This window comes from Akebia trifoliata, chromosome 8 (genome assembly GCF_017979445.1).
Source record: "Akebia trifoliata isolate Shusen 1 chromosome 8, ASM1797944v1, whole genome shotgun sequence".
NCBI classification, from domain to species: Eukaryota; Viridiplantae; Streptophyta; class Magnoliopsida; order Ranunculales; family Lardizabalaceae; genus Akebia; species Akebia trifoliata.
The window spans coordinates 18,674,928-18,687,644 of NC_141382.1; the positions used below are offsets into that span (position 1 = coordinate 18,674,928).

General features: G+C 34.7%; 1 long non-coding RNA gene across 2 annotated transcripts in view; it reads left to right on the plus strand.

Annotated features, from left to right (window-relative positions):
* LOC147396334 (uncharacterized) overlaps positions 1 to 12,717 on the plus strand; it is a 41,185-nt gene that overhangs the window by 15,085 nt on the left and 13,383 nt on the right. The window contains exon 3 of one of the 2 annotated variants that reach the window (XR_015180660.1): positions 5,474 to 5,567. This is a non-coding gene — a long non-coding RNA (uncharacterized LOC147396334). Of the gene's footprint in view, positions 1 to 5,473; positions 7,168 to 12,717 lie in introns of those variants that run through there. The other variant, XR_015180659.1, reaches the window with a different exon arrangement.

The window sequence follows — 12,717 nt, forward strand, 5'->3', positions numbered from 1 at the left end:
TATTTTGCCTTACATTTTTCCTGCAACATTGACTACTAGAAACAACCGTTATAGTATGCATACAAGAAAAATTTACTAGTAGGGACCATACAAATTACTAATCAAGCTTACCAAGAGTGTGCTAAAAATGGGAATAAAACACCTCAATTTGATTTACAGAATTATAAAAGATAAGAAATAGACCTTGTCTGCTAGTAAATGATTTGTTGCTCCATCCACTAAAACACTTTATGTGAAATAGTTGGACTATGAAAGATAATTTGGTATGTTTTGTACAACCAGGATACAACTCTTTCTCTCCATCACATACCATATTGTAAAATTTTTTACTCACTATTTATTGTGTGAGTACGACTACCCATATCACAATTTGGGTTAGGGATTCTAAAAATATCATTCAAAAGATCTCCCATTTCATCTCCCATACTTTGCACATTTGATCCCACATCTGAATCCAAATTCCGCTCTCTAGATGATGATTGTGGCGCCCCGCCGAACGCTAACACAAATCCCCATGTCAGATCTCGAGGTACTAGGTGGCACCTCGAAATTTCGGCATGGTCTCCTCTGTTTATGTTAGCATTCCAAGGCGTTCAACCTGCACCTGATAAACGACATACAATCCTGCATACATATACAAAATATAATACTAGCGGAAGCTTAAATACGTCTAATAACGTACGAAAGATCAGAGTGCGGAAGAATAACCAGAATACAGGATTATACAAAATTTCTCACTCTAACAGAATTCCTAACACTCAAGACAGAATCCATAAAACTACCTGGGGGAATTGACACCACTAGGGGGTATAGCCCTAGTACTTACCAGGTGACGAACTCTGGTTGTCTATCTGACCAACCAGATGATCCTCATTCGTACTCTATACTTGCCTCGCCAAGCTTCGGATCTGAAACTAAAAAATAGAGAAGGAAAGGGTGAGTAACAATGGTTACCCAGTAGGGAAACAAACAATTTCTACCAATAACCCCTCCTAGCATGAACGAATAAGCATACTGAATCATTTTAAAATAATCAAAGTTTTACATAATAAACTACGATTAACTGGTACATATAGCCAGGGATGAGCAACTAAACATTTTAAAACTGACATTACATCAATCAACAGTACTTACTATACCATTTTCTTTATGTACAAATCTAATTGATCAAATGGAAACATTAAACATGTATTTCATTTTATATATCAAAGTAAAGCAGCAGATACATAATACACAATGGTGGAGTATTGGAATTAGAGAGTTGGGATTCACGACTGGATCGCTCCCAGTCGGGACATGATGTTACAATTCCTTTCTGGCTTTTAGTTCCTGATTTTGTGGCCGGTCGCTGCCCTTACCACGTTTGATTGACCATTTATCCGGCTCAGGCTGGCCGTTTGACGTGACCATAAGCAATGGGTCTCTTTTCGATGTGTCAGAACGTTCGACTACTATAGATTGTTAGTGATCACTGACCAATCATCTTCGTCTATGCCTATCAGGCGTACATGTGATTCCCAAATATACAAACCATTCGTATACGACCACCTTTACATTACAAGTTCACTGGTAAAGATAGAGAGGAATAAACCCGGATTCCAGTTGTGACTCCATTCTCATACGCGTCCCATACCATGTATGAGCTTGGTGGTCCCTACCGTACATCCCAGGATAGTACACCACTCCGGATGATATGACGCACTATCCCTTCAGGCATTCACAAACTCTTTAACAGCTCACAAAATAGTTACATATGTATATTATTTTCATTTGAAAATAAAAGAGAAATTAACAATACAAGGTTGAGAATAGATATCCAGTTTCCTACCATGCAAGTGTGGCCACCCGGCCTAACATAAATAACATAACGGAAACGTAAACAGCGCCTCGCGCTAACAGAAAGGAAATAAACATGCAACCAATAATATTATCCCTGGATATCTGTTCACCAACCTGCACACAACACAACAACGTAAAATGCAGACATCACCCCTCGGGTGTGACTCTGACATTTTACCGTTTCATACCCTTTTTCCCTTTTTTTTCCGATTTTTACAGTTTTCAATCTCTTCAATAAAATATCCATTTTCTGATATTCATCAACTCAAAATGAGTTCATTGAATATTAAATCACATTTTTCAACTATAGAATTTATTTCTATCAATAATATTGAAAAAGAATACAATTTTTATATCAAAACGGGGTCCGAACAGTGCACAAGACCCAATTTATGGAAATAACCCGTTATAATACTCTACCCACGTATAATTTGTTAAAAATACAATTAAACATATCAAACATGCAATTTCTGGCGTGAATTTTAAAATAAACAAAGAATTCTATATTTCGGAAATACATCCAAATTTTTCCAATAAAATCCTAAATGCAATTTACACAATCTATGATTACTAATAGAAATTGAGAGTTCCTTACAATCTCTAGGCGACGGAATTGAAGCACGTGCGCGGAAATCGATGCGAACGGCACGGAAATCAAGATGGACCGAACTTCGAAGCGGCTGATTTTCGAAATCGGCCCGGTGGTTTTGAAGATCTCGATGTGCTCGTCTCTTCTCCCTTCTACGGCGAAAGACAATTTGACCCCGAAATCGATGAAAATCAAGGTCGAAGTTACGAAAATTTCCGTATAAAAATACGGCTGATTTTTGATTATACGGGGTGAAAAAGACGAGAAAACGGAAGGAATTTAAGTGGGTTATGTAGAGAATGAGACGACGGACGTTTCTCCCTTCTGCGTCAAAAAGCGATTTGACCCCGAAACGGACGAAATCCGAGGTCAAAGTTTCGAAATTTCCGTATCCAAATACGGCTGATTTTTGACGATATCGGGTGAAATAGAAAGTGAAACAAAGAAAGGTTGGGTGGGTTTTGTAGAGAACGTAGCTGCGGACATTTCTCCCTTCTGCGTCGATCGTCAACGGCGAGCCGTTTGTGAAAGATCTGAGGTGGAAGAATCGGAGGAAAAACAATTTTTTTTTTTCGTTTATTATGCTGTAAGGACGAGTTGGGGGAGATGAGTTATATAAAAAATTAAATTTTTTTTTTTTTTTTATAAAAGTTAGGACGAAATCGGTATTTCGCCTATTGTTTTGATCGATGATAACTTGATTATCCGGAATCCAAAACTGACAAATGAATACTCCATTTCATCTAATTTTTCGTTCCGGATCTAATGGTGTAGTCAATTTCTACAAATTATGTCTCCATCAAAATTTTACATTTTTGGCCTGAGGTGACCCATAAACTTGATGTCGTTTTCGTTTTTGACGATAATTCAACTTTTTGGTCTCCAAATTTGACAAATAAATAGTCCATGTTGAATAATTTGTCGTTATGAACCCAATGGTATAATCGAATTTTAAAAATTATTTTTCTAACAAAAAGTCACTGTTTTAGCCTGGTCCGACCCGGTAATCGAGGATTTTGCAACTTTTATATTCGGACTCGCATTTGAGCGTGCTTACAGGCTAAATTATGTTTTTCGATCATTTTGAATCTAATGGTGAGGTCAGATTCCATTAAAAATGATCAAAAACATCCTAAAGTTTTACCCCTAAATCCCACTTTCAAGATTTTCTTAAAATTCCACTATTTATTTTTCCTCGAGATACGAATTAAAAATTTGGGGTATTACAATGATGATCCAATATCTTCACCGTGGAAGAACCATCTAGTATAACTTTGATATAACACATTGTTATATTTCGGGCATGGACACTTCAACTTCCAATTAACAATGGCTCCACGCCTAAATGCTAACTCAATGAATTCTTTGACCCCGTCAATATATTCTTACCTAATCCTAAAACATTCAAAAAATTTGTACAATCAATATATAAACAATGTGACATTCCCACATTAAACTTAATAAACTGTCTAATGTAAATATACCTCGACTTATGATTCAAACTCTTGTCCATTAGGGGTCTGTTTGTGAATCTAACATCCATCAAAGAAACCGACACTAAAATGGAAAAATAAGAAAGAGTTAGATATATTCTAACTTTTATATCATGACATTCCTAAAACTTCATACTTGCTTCTAAGTAAAAGATAAGGTTAATCATCGTCCATAAAGTATTTTTATAACTACCTACAGTATAAAGGAACAAAAAATATAACTCTATGAATGAAAACTAACAAAATATAATATTTAAGTTAAAAGAAGAATTGAATGTTTGAATATGGATCATCATTTGTCCCTAGTTTCCTCTCTCATTCTTGTAAAAGTGTGAAAATCTTCTTTTTTTCTGACAGGTAGAGATAATTTCATTCAATCAATAAAATGGAGGTCGATGAGACCAGTCAAAAGAAAGAAAAAACAAACATACTACTAGCTGTGCAAACCGCCAAAGAACAAAATCAAAACCAAGAAAGACCCAATCAACGTGAGCTTTTGCTTGGCCAGTTATTAGTTGGTCCAAGAAGAGGAAAAATGCTAACAAAATTTAGATTGTTCACTAAGAGACCTCTTGAGGAAATTAATGTAAGACTCACTCGCATGGGTGTGACATAGTTTACATTGGAGGTCCCACTTGGGGGAGAAAGTGTGACCTTGGGGTCCAACCCTAGAAAGATTCTAGCATTTATGAATGCTAGTCCACGAAGTTCCCCAACCGACATTGGACTAAATGAAAGTGGGGAAATCTTGCTATCTTTCACTTTCCTCACTTATTGCTTTCGCACCATCTATAATAAATTAGAATAGAGATTCTTTTATTAAATACTAATATTAACTATTGATTATGTACCCACATTAATTGTTAAATTATTTTTTCTGTTTCTATGTAGATGCTACAGGTTTCAAGTATGACACATTTAACATAATTAGTCACCAACCAAAAGAGAGATTGTATATGGAGAGTAAAACTAAGTTTATTTATTTTCTTATGATTTGGTAATAGGTCAAAAATTAACATTGACCTCTGGGATTAACTAATGAAAGTTATCCAGAGGTGCATAAACATAGTCCTTAATTGCTAAAGGGTAACATCAATACACTCAATTTTTGTAAGTGTAATACTTGACATGAATGTGGAAAAATTGAAAATGTAGGTTTATAAAAACATCCCTGTGGTTAGTTAATATGATTCATTATAAAATATAAATTTCAACCTTGAAAAATAAATTAAACAATTATGTATTCAACAATTGTGGCATTTCGCTTCTCTTTCTAAACATGGTTAGTTATGGCTAACAAAAAATAATTGAAAAGAATAATAACCTAAAGTTCTGTGAAGGTAAACAACTAATTTTGGTTAGGGTAAGATTTGAAGTAGTCTTATCAATGTCTGTCTAGCTTTTATACCTTTGTTATGGCCTAAATATCTAACCTAATGTTAATTTCTTTTTTGTTTCCTAATGAAGTATCTATTATAGTAATATATTCTAGTGACACATAATTACTTTGTTAAAACCATCATCTCACTTGTAGAATGGTTACTCTTAACAGACACATGCCTATTCCTTACCTGGAGGGACTAATCCCACTTAAGGAAATTGCTACAAGATTCGAGGCATCGACAATTGCTCTTGCCACAAGCCGGGTACTTCTGTTATGTGGTCTCTTATCTATATTTTTTGTTTCGTATGTAGCTTGCTTGACTTAAACTAGTCCATTTGCTCCTTATAAACATTTATTGGTCTTTGATAGCATGAAGTATCAAATTCTAAGGTACTTGCAACAGTTAATGCTTCTAGAACCCCAATGTGTTATGACTAATATAATAATGTAACTATCATATGACCAACATAATAATGTAACTATAATATGTTGGTGTGTGACACATATACAAGGTGTCTGATGTACTGGCATTGAGAAACATGAATGCTGGCATATCCACACTCATGCACTATATTCTAATATTTAATTTTATTTAAAAATTATAAAGCTTTTCTAATAAATATCAGTAAAAGAATATGTGAAAAAATAAGTAAAACATTTAGTATAGCATTAAGCTGGTAAGTAGCTTCATAAATACAATCAAAATGTGTAAGTAGGGAGAATACCAAGCAACTATAGTTAATGTTTAACAACTTAATTAAGTAGGGTGGATTATAAAATTCCTTTATTCAGAAATTATTTCTAAAAGTTCTCTAAAATAAAAGTTTCATTGTTGCATTTGTTGTGATGTGGGTTAGGACATGTAGACACGAGTATCCATAATCTCGTGCCAAACACAACAAAAACTCTAAAACACATTGATGTTACATTATGCCTTAGTTGGTTGAAAAGATAAGATGACTAAGTAACATGGAATGAAACTAGATGAGACAATGGCAGGACAAGTCGTCCTATTGAAGAAAATTAGAAAAAAGAAAGACCTAGTGTCTTGTCATGGTCAACCCTATGACTAGAACGTCTTAGCTAAGCACGTTTGGAGACGAAAGATAACACATTAGTATGAAAATTTATGTCAATTGCCATAATTAGTAAGAAAATAAGTTTAGCTCTAATTAGTAGGTGAAAACACCCTCAATCCGTGGGGTGTGCGGATCCGCTTTTAACCCTCGAGGTTTGGGAGTCGCTACCTAGTTATTACGGTCTAGGAACCGAATACTGACTCTAAACGGATAAAATAACCAATCTACTTGAAAGCGCCCTCGATCCGCGGGGTGCGCGGATCCACTTTTGACCCTTGAGGTTTGGGAGTCGCCACCTAGTTATTACGGTCTAGGAACCGAACATTGACTCTAAAAGGCAAAAGAAACTAATCTACGAAAAATAAGAAACTAAATTCGGGGATCACGTTACGGAGTTGGAAGGTGTTAGGCACCAACCCCGCCTGGCAAACGCCGGTCTCTACTAATTTCCAAATAGAACTACATTGCTAAAAAGACCTAATCAATAAAAAAATAAAAAAATACTTACCTTTTCCGAACGCAATGATTTTTTTTCCCTCAGATCTGATAGAACAACTTCTTGTACAGTATTCCTCGCTTCATTCTGTCACCGGATCTAATTTTTGATCTCCAAGTTGAAGTATCTCTTTCTTAGATCTGAATTCTTCGGATTTGTTTATGGGTTTTGGGGTGTTTTTGAAGGGTTTTTAGGTATTTTTTAGGCTAAAATCGAAATATGGGTGTTAGGTAAGGAGTTGGGGCTTCAAAACTAGGGTTTATGGGAGGCTAGAGGGACTTTTTGACCTACTTCTCTTGGAGTTTATGATTTGATACGAAAATAAGGTGTGGGAACCTCTATTTATAGAATTTTTTAAGGGTTGATTTGGATAGAGTTAGTATTTAGAGTTCTTTTAGTTATAGTTGTGTTTTAATTAGAATTGTTTTAGGTAAAATTGTGTTTTAATTAGAATTATTTTAGGTGGAGTTGTGTTTTAGTTAGAACTCTATTAGATTGAGTTATTATTTAATTAGAACTCTATTATAATTTTGACTTTTGGTCTTATTTGATTGACTTTTAATATTTTGACTTTAGTCTTAATTGATTGACTTTTAATATCTTGACTTCAGTCTTGCTTAATTGACTTTAATTTTGACTTTAGTCTTGCTTGATTGACTTTAATACCTTGAATTCAGTCTTGCTTGATTGGCTTTAAATTTTTGGATAACCCCCCTCTATTATATCTTTAATTCTTTGGACCCCCAAATGGAGGGGTCCTTAAAGAAATATCTCACGAACACTCAACAATTTTACTTGAAAGCCCGATTGATCGATTTTTTTAATTCAAAATTTTAAATTAATTTCATCAATGTTTCACTTTAATTATTTAATATTTTATTTATTAATTTTGAAATTTTTAATTATGAAAATTGTGAAATTATCGTTTTACCCCCGGAGAGGACTTTTCACGTTTTAAGTCGATTTTTTATGTTCCAGTATGTTTTAGAATCGATTTTTCGTAAGGAATTCAATGAAAATATTAGCTTGTATCATTTATGAAATTTTTTGTGTGAAATGATCATGAACTTTACGAGGGGCATTTTCGTAATTTTGTTAAATTTTGTGAAAATTGGCGAAATGATTTATTTAATTTTGATTTGTTATTTTATGTGTTTGAGAGAGTTTTTCTAAGCGTAACGTAGGCTATAGGGTAGTTTTGATGTTGGGGGTATTTTTGTAATTTGATCATTTTTAGTGATTTTTATCGTAAAGTTTCTTTTTGTCTAAAAAACGATGATTTCTAAGCTTTTGGGGTTATATTTTCCTAGTGTAGCGTGATTTCTACAATTTTATCAGTTCAAGATACCTCATCCGGATTTCTGAAATATTTCTGGTAACAAAATAAAGCAATGGAAATAACATCCATCATTGAGAACCGTTGCAATCGGGTTGACGAGTTGATTAATCAGGCGAGTGCAAAAATGAGGTGTCTACAGATTCCCCTCTTTGGCAGAGGGTTGAAGCAAACTAGATAGCAAATCTATTTTGGTAGATAGTGTGATATCCGAATGCCAAAGCTAGTGACGGTTCATTTTGCAGCCTGATTTAGCAATTCGTCGAGGTGTTCAGATCCTTGAGCGTAAAACTCTCCCCGAATTAAAAAGTTGTCAGGTCCTCGAGCTTGAACTCTCATTGACGATGTCAGATCCTCGAATTTTATAAAATTCTTTCTAACTAATGCAAAAGTGCACGTGTGTGGAAAAGTGTGATGCTTTCTGAGTAAAAATGTGTCAGGTCTTAGAGATCTTCTCTCACTGATAATAATGATTCAAAATTGAAATGTACTTATGCAACAAAAGCAATCATGGCAAGGTTGAACAATGAGGTAATTGGAGTCATCACAATGAAGGAACTTTACTAAATCCTATTTGAAATTCTTTTTTAGAGTTCGAAAAAATTTGAGTCTCGTTTATCAGACTCGAGCTTAATGTAGCCATACTTCTCAGGCTAAAGAACTTAAACAATCCTGTTAATTCGATATGATTCAAACAAAGCTAGAGTCTCGTTTCTCGGACTCTGACTAAGGTTTATAAGAACTTAAACAATCCTATTAAAATTAGAGTCTTGTTTCTCGGACTCGAACTAAGGTTTGTAGGCACTTTAAAAAGCCTATGATTCAAAATATTGGAGTTTCGTTTCTCGGACTCGAACTTAGGTTTATGGGCACTTCAAAAAGCCTATTCATTATATGATTCAAAAAGTTGGAGTCTCGTTTCTTGGACTCAAACTTAAGTTTGTAGGCACTTCATAAAGCCTATTCATTCTATGATTCAAAAAGTTGGAGTCTCGTTTCTCAGACTCAAACTTAGGTTTGTAGGCACTTCAAAAAGCCCACTCATTCTATGATTCAAAAGGTTGGAGTCTCGTTTCTCGGACTCGAACTTAGGTTTGTAGGCATTTCAAAAAGCTCACTCATTCTATGATTCAAAAAGTTGGAGTCTCGTTTCTCGGACTCGAACTTAGGTCTGTAGGTACTTTAAAAAGCCTACTCATTCTATGATTTAAAAAGTTGGAGTCTCGTTTCTCAGACTCGAACTTAAGTTTATAAGCACTTCGAAAAGCCTATTCATTCTATGATTCAAAACGTTAGAGTCTCGTTTCTCGGACTCGAACTTAGGTTTGTAGGCACTTCAAAAAGCCTATTCATTCTATGATTCAAAAAGTTGGAGTCTCGTTTCTCAGACTCGAACTTAGGTTTGTAGGAACTTCAAAAAGCCTATTCATCTATGATTCAAAAAATTGGAGTCGCGTTTCTCGGACTCGAACTTACTAAGCCACGTTTCTCGGGCTTAGATTTATAGGAACTTAAACAATCCTATTAATTCATTCTATGATTCAAAATCGAGCTCAAAGTTTGAAAGATCAGGCCTTTATTGGCTTATCATGCATCTGGACTCATAATTATCATTAGGCTTCATCGGACTTTTAAGCTTTTATATAATTTTCTTTTTATCATGTGATTAAGAACAAAAACTTTGGAATTAAATGACTTTCAAAAATGCCCCTAGTTTCAAGGTTGGCTTTAACTAGAACTTGACTACGAGACTAATAGAATGGATTACGTTTGAAAAATATGGACTCTGATGTATGATAGATAGAAGAACTGACATTCTCTTAAATTTAAGACTCTTAAGATTATCATATGTGCAATAAAGAATTGATCATTATTTTTGAGAAATACTTGAGCTAGACTTAAAAAATCTTGATAAATATTAGAATAGAAGATCTTTCTCTTCAAAGTGGTTGATGATTCTACATCTTCCATTAGCAAACACTTGAACAAGTAAACATACTTTTGAAGATCCTACACTGTTCAAGATGACTTCTAATTTTTTCGACTTTAACATTATCTTCGTCGGATGTGAGCTCTTGGCTGAAAAATGAATATTGTGGATTGAATGATTCTGCATTTTCTAGTTTCTGCACAAAAACTTTCTTCTGAATATTTCTTCTTGATGAGACCTTTCCTTCCATTTGATGATGCCATAATTTTTGCCTAGATCGCCTCTTCAGGTTTTCAATATAGCGGACTTTGTTTTTCTTTTTCTAATGATGCCTTAATTTTTGCCTAGGTCGTCTTTTTAGGTTTTCAACCTAGCAGGTTTTCTTCTTTATGGTTATGCCCTAAATTTTACCTAAATTGCCTTTTCGGGTTTTCGACTTAGCGGGCTTCTCCTTTTTTTTTCTTGATGATCTTGAATAACCAACTCGACAACTTCTTGGTTCCCTGCACCTTAATCGAGTCAATTAGCATTTAAGAGGGCTTAATAGGTGGGCTTAGGACATGGTTCAGAAAGAAAAGATATAAGGCTCAACTTCCCAAAATGACCCTAGTTTGATATTCTCTCTTTTCTATCAATTATTTTGATTTTTTCTAAATGCCCCTAGTTTGGCATTCTTTTCTTTTTATCAATTCTTTTGATTTTTTTTCTAATGCCCCTAGTTTGGCATTCTTTTCTTTGAAACCTTTCAATAGGGGATTTTCCTTTTGGATAACACTTTTCTTAAGAAAATAATTTTTTTGTATGACCGGGCCTGAAGTAACTTCTCAAGTTGCCTACGTACCCCAAATATTTCTTTTTCTTTTGGGATCAGGTCAAAACGTAGTTCATACTAAGATTCCCTCCCAAGGTTGGTCGGTATGGTTTAGAAAGAAGAGGCTATTGCTTTTATTTTTTTAAAGGCTGCGAGGGGCTAAAGAAGTTTTTTTTTTTTTTTTGGTAAGATAGGAAAATGATTCGACCAAAGGAGGCCTCATTTGATGAATGTTGTTCGACTTGGTCAAAGTTTCAAGAATTTGATATCTGGATTGCTCTGTCGAGTAAGGTCTTCTTTTAAGAATGAATATTCTTCAGTCTTCTTTTGAGTTTTCTGACTATTCAACTCTTCTAGAACTTCGAGAAAATCTTTTATTCTCTTATGAATGAAACTCTCCTCTTTTGAGTGAGAAACATGGTAGATCCACTTATAAGTCTTAGCGTCTTTGTCGATGCTTTCAACTATATCATTTTTTATCGATAATCTTTGACTTTGAAATCACTCTTGACTTGATCTATGTTTTTGTGTAATTTATCCATATATCTTATGAGATCATGCAAGAAATATTGTTGAATTTCTCAAGTAAGTTTACTATTCTCTCATGTTCTCTTGAGGATAATGTATCACCAATTTGTACTTCTTGAGTGTACTCTTTAATTTCAATATATATTAAGTTCAGTTAGTGAGCTTTAAGTCATTTCTCATGTTAAATCTTATATTCAAATCATTATTGCATACATGATAATCAAAAGCTTCTTTATTTATTGAAATTAAAAAGAACATAGACTGACAAACCTTACTAAAACCCAAAAATAAAGATGACTAACTGAATTCAAAGACTAATGCAACTAAAGCTAAAAAAATTAAGAAGACTTAAAAGACGACATCATTCTGAATGGAGGGACACAATTCTAGAGTCTATGCCACTTCGATTATTTTCGATGGATGCCTTGAACTTGCTTACTTTTACTATCTCTTCATATTCCGATTCAAGCTTGTCATATGCGAGACAACCCATTGCTTCAATGATTTCTTTGTTCTTCAGTTCTGTCACTGCCTTAGGGTAGTTGAACTCATTCTGGCATGGAACGAATACACTATTTAGACCGATTGGGTGAATGAAGGAAACTGGGTCAACTGATTCGGGTTTGGATATTGATATTAGGTTCAGAGTAGGAGGGGGTTGATTTTGAAAGGTAGGCAAAGGGTTAGTTTTAACATTGGGAGTAGTAGAAGTGGGTATGGTGACTTTTCCTTGTTCAATCAAATCTTAGATAGCATGACAGAAAGTAATACATCTGTCAAGAACATGACCAGGCATCTGATGGAATTCACAGAATTGCCCATTATCCATGTTTGGGGGAAGAGGATTAGGCAAAGGCTTAGGTTGTAAAGGCGTTAGCAAGCCCTTTTCATCAATTTTTGATAAGCAACACTAAGGGACATTCCAAGATTGGCAAACTGTCTCCTAGGTTTAGTTTGTGAAGGCTGAGTAACTTGAGGAGATAGTGCGAAGGAGGTATTGGCCACTTGTAAGGAATTGACATTAGGTTTGAAATGTTTGGGTTTTGACTCAGACGAGTTACCAAAAAGTCCCGAAGAATAGGCGTCATCAACTTGATTTCCAACTTCAAGGAGGGATTGAAAAGTAGGAAGGTACTGAGGCATCAAGTACTTGGCATAATTTGGAATGAGATTCCTGAGGATAATCTTGACTTGTTCATTCTCTTGAGGTCGGTCCCACAATTAAGCGACTT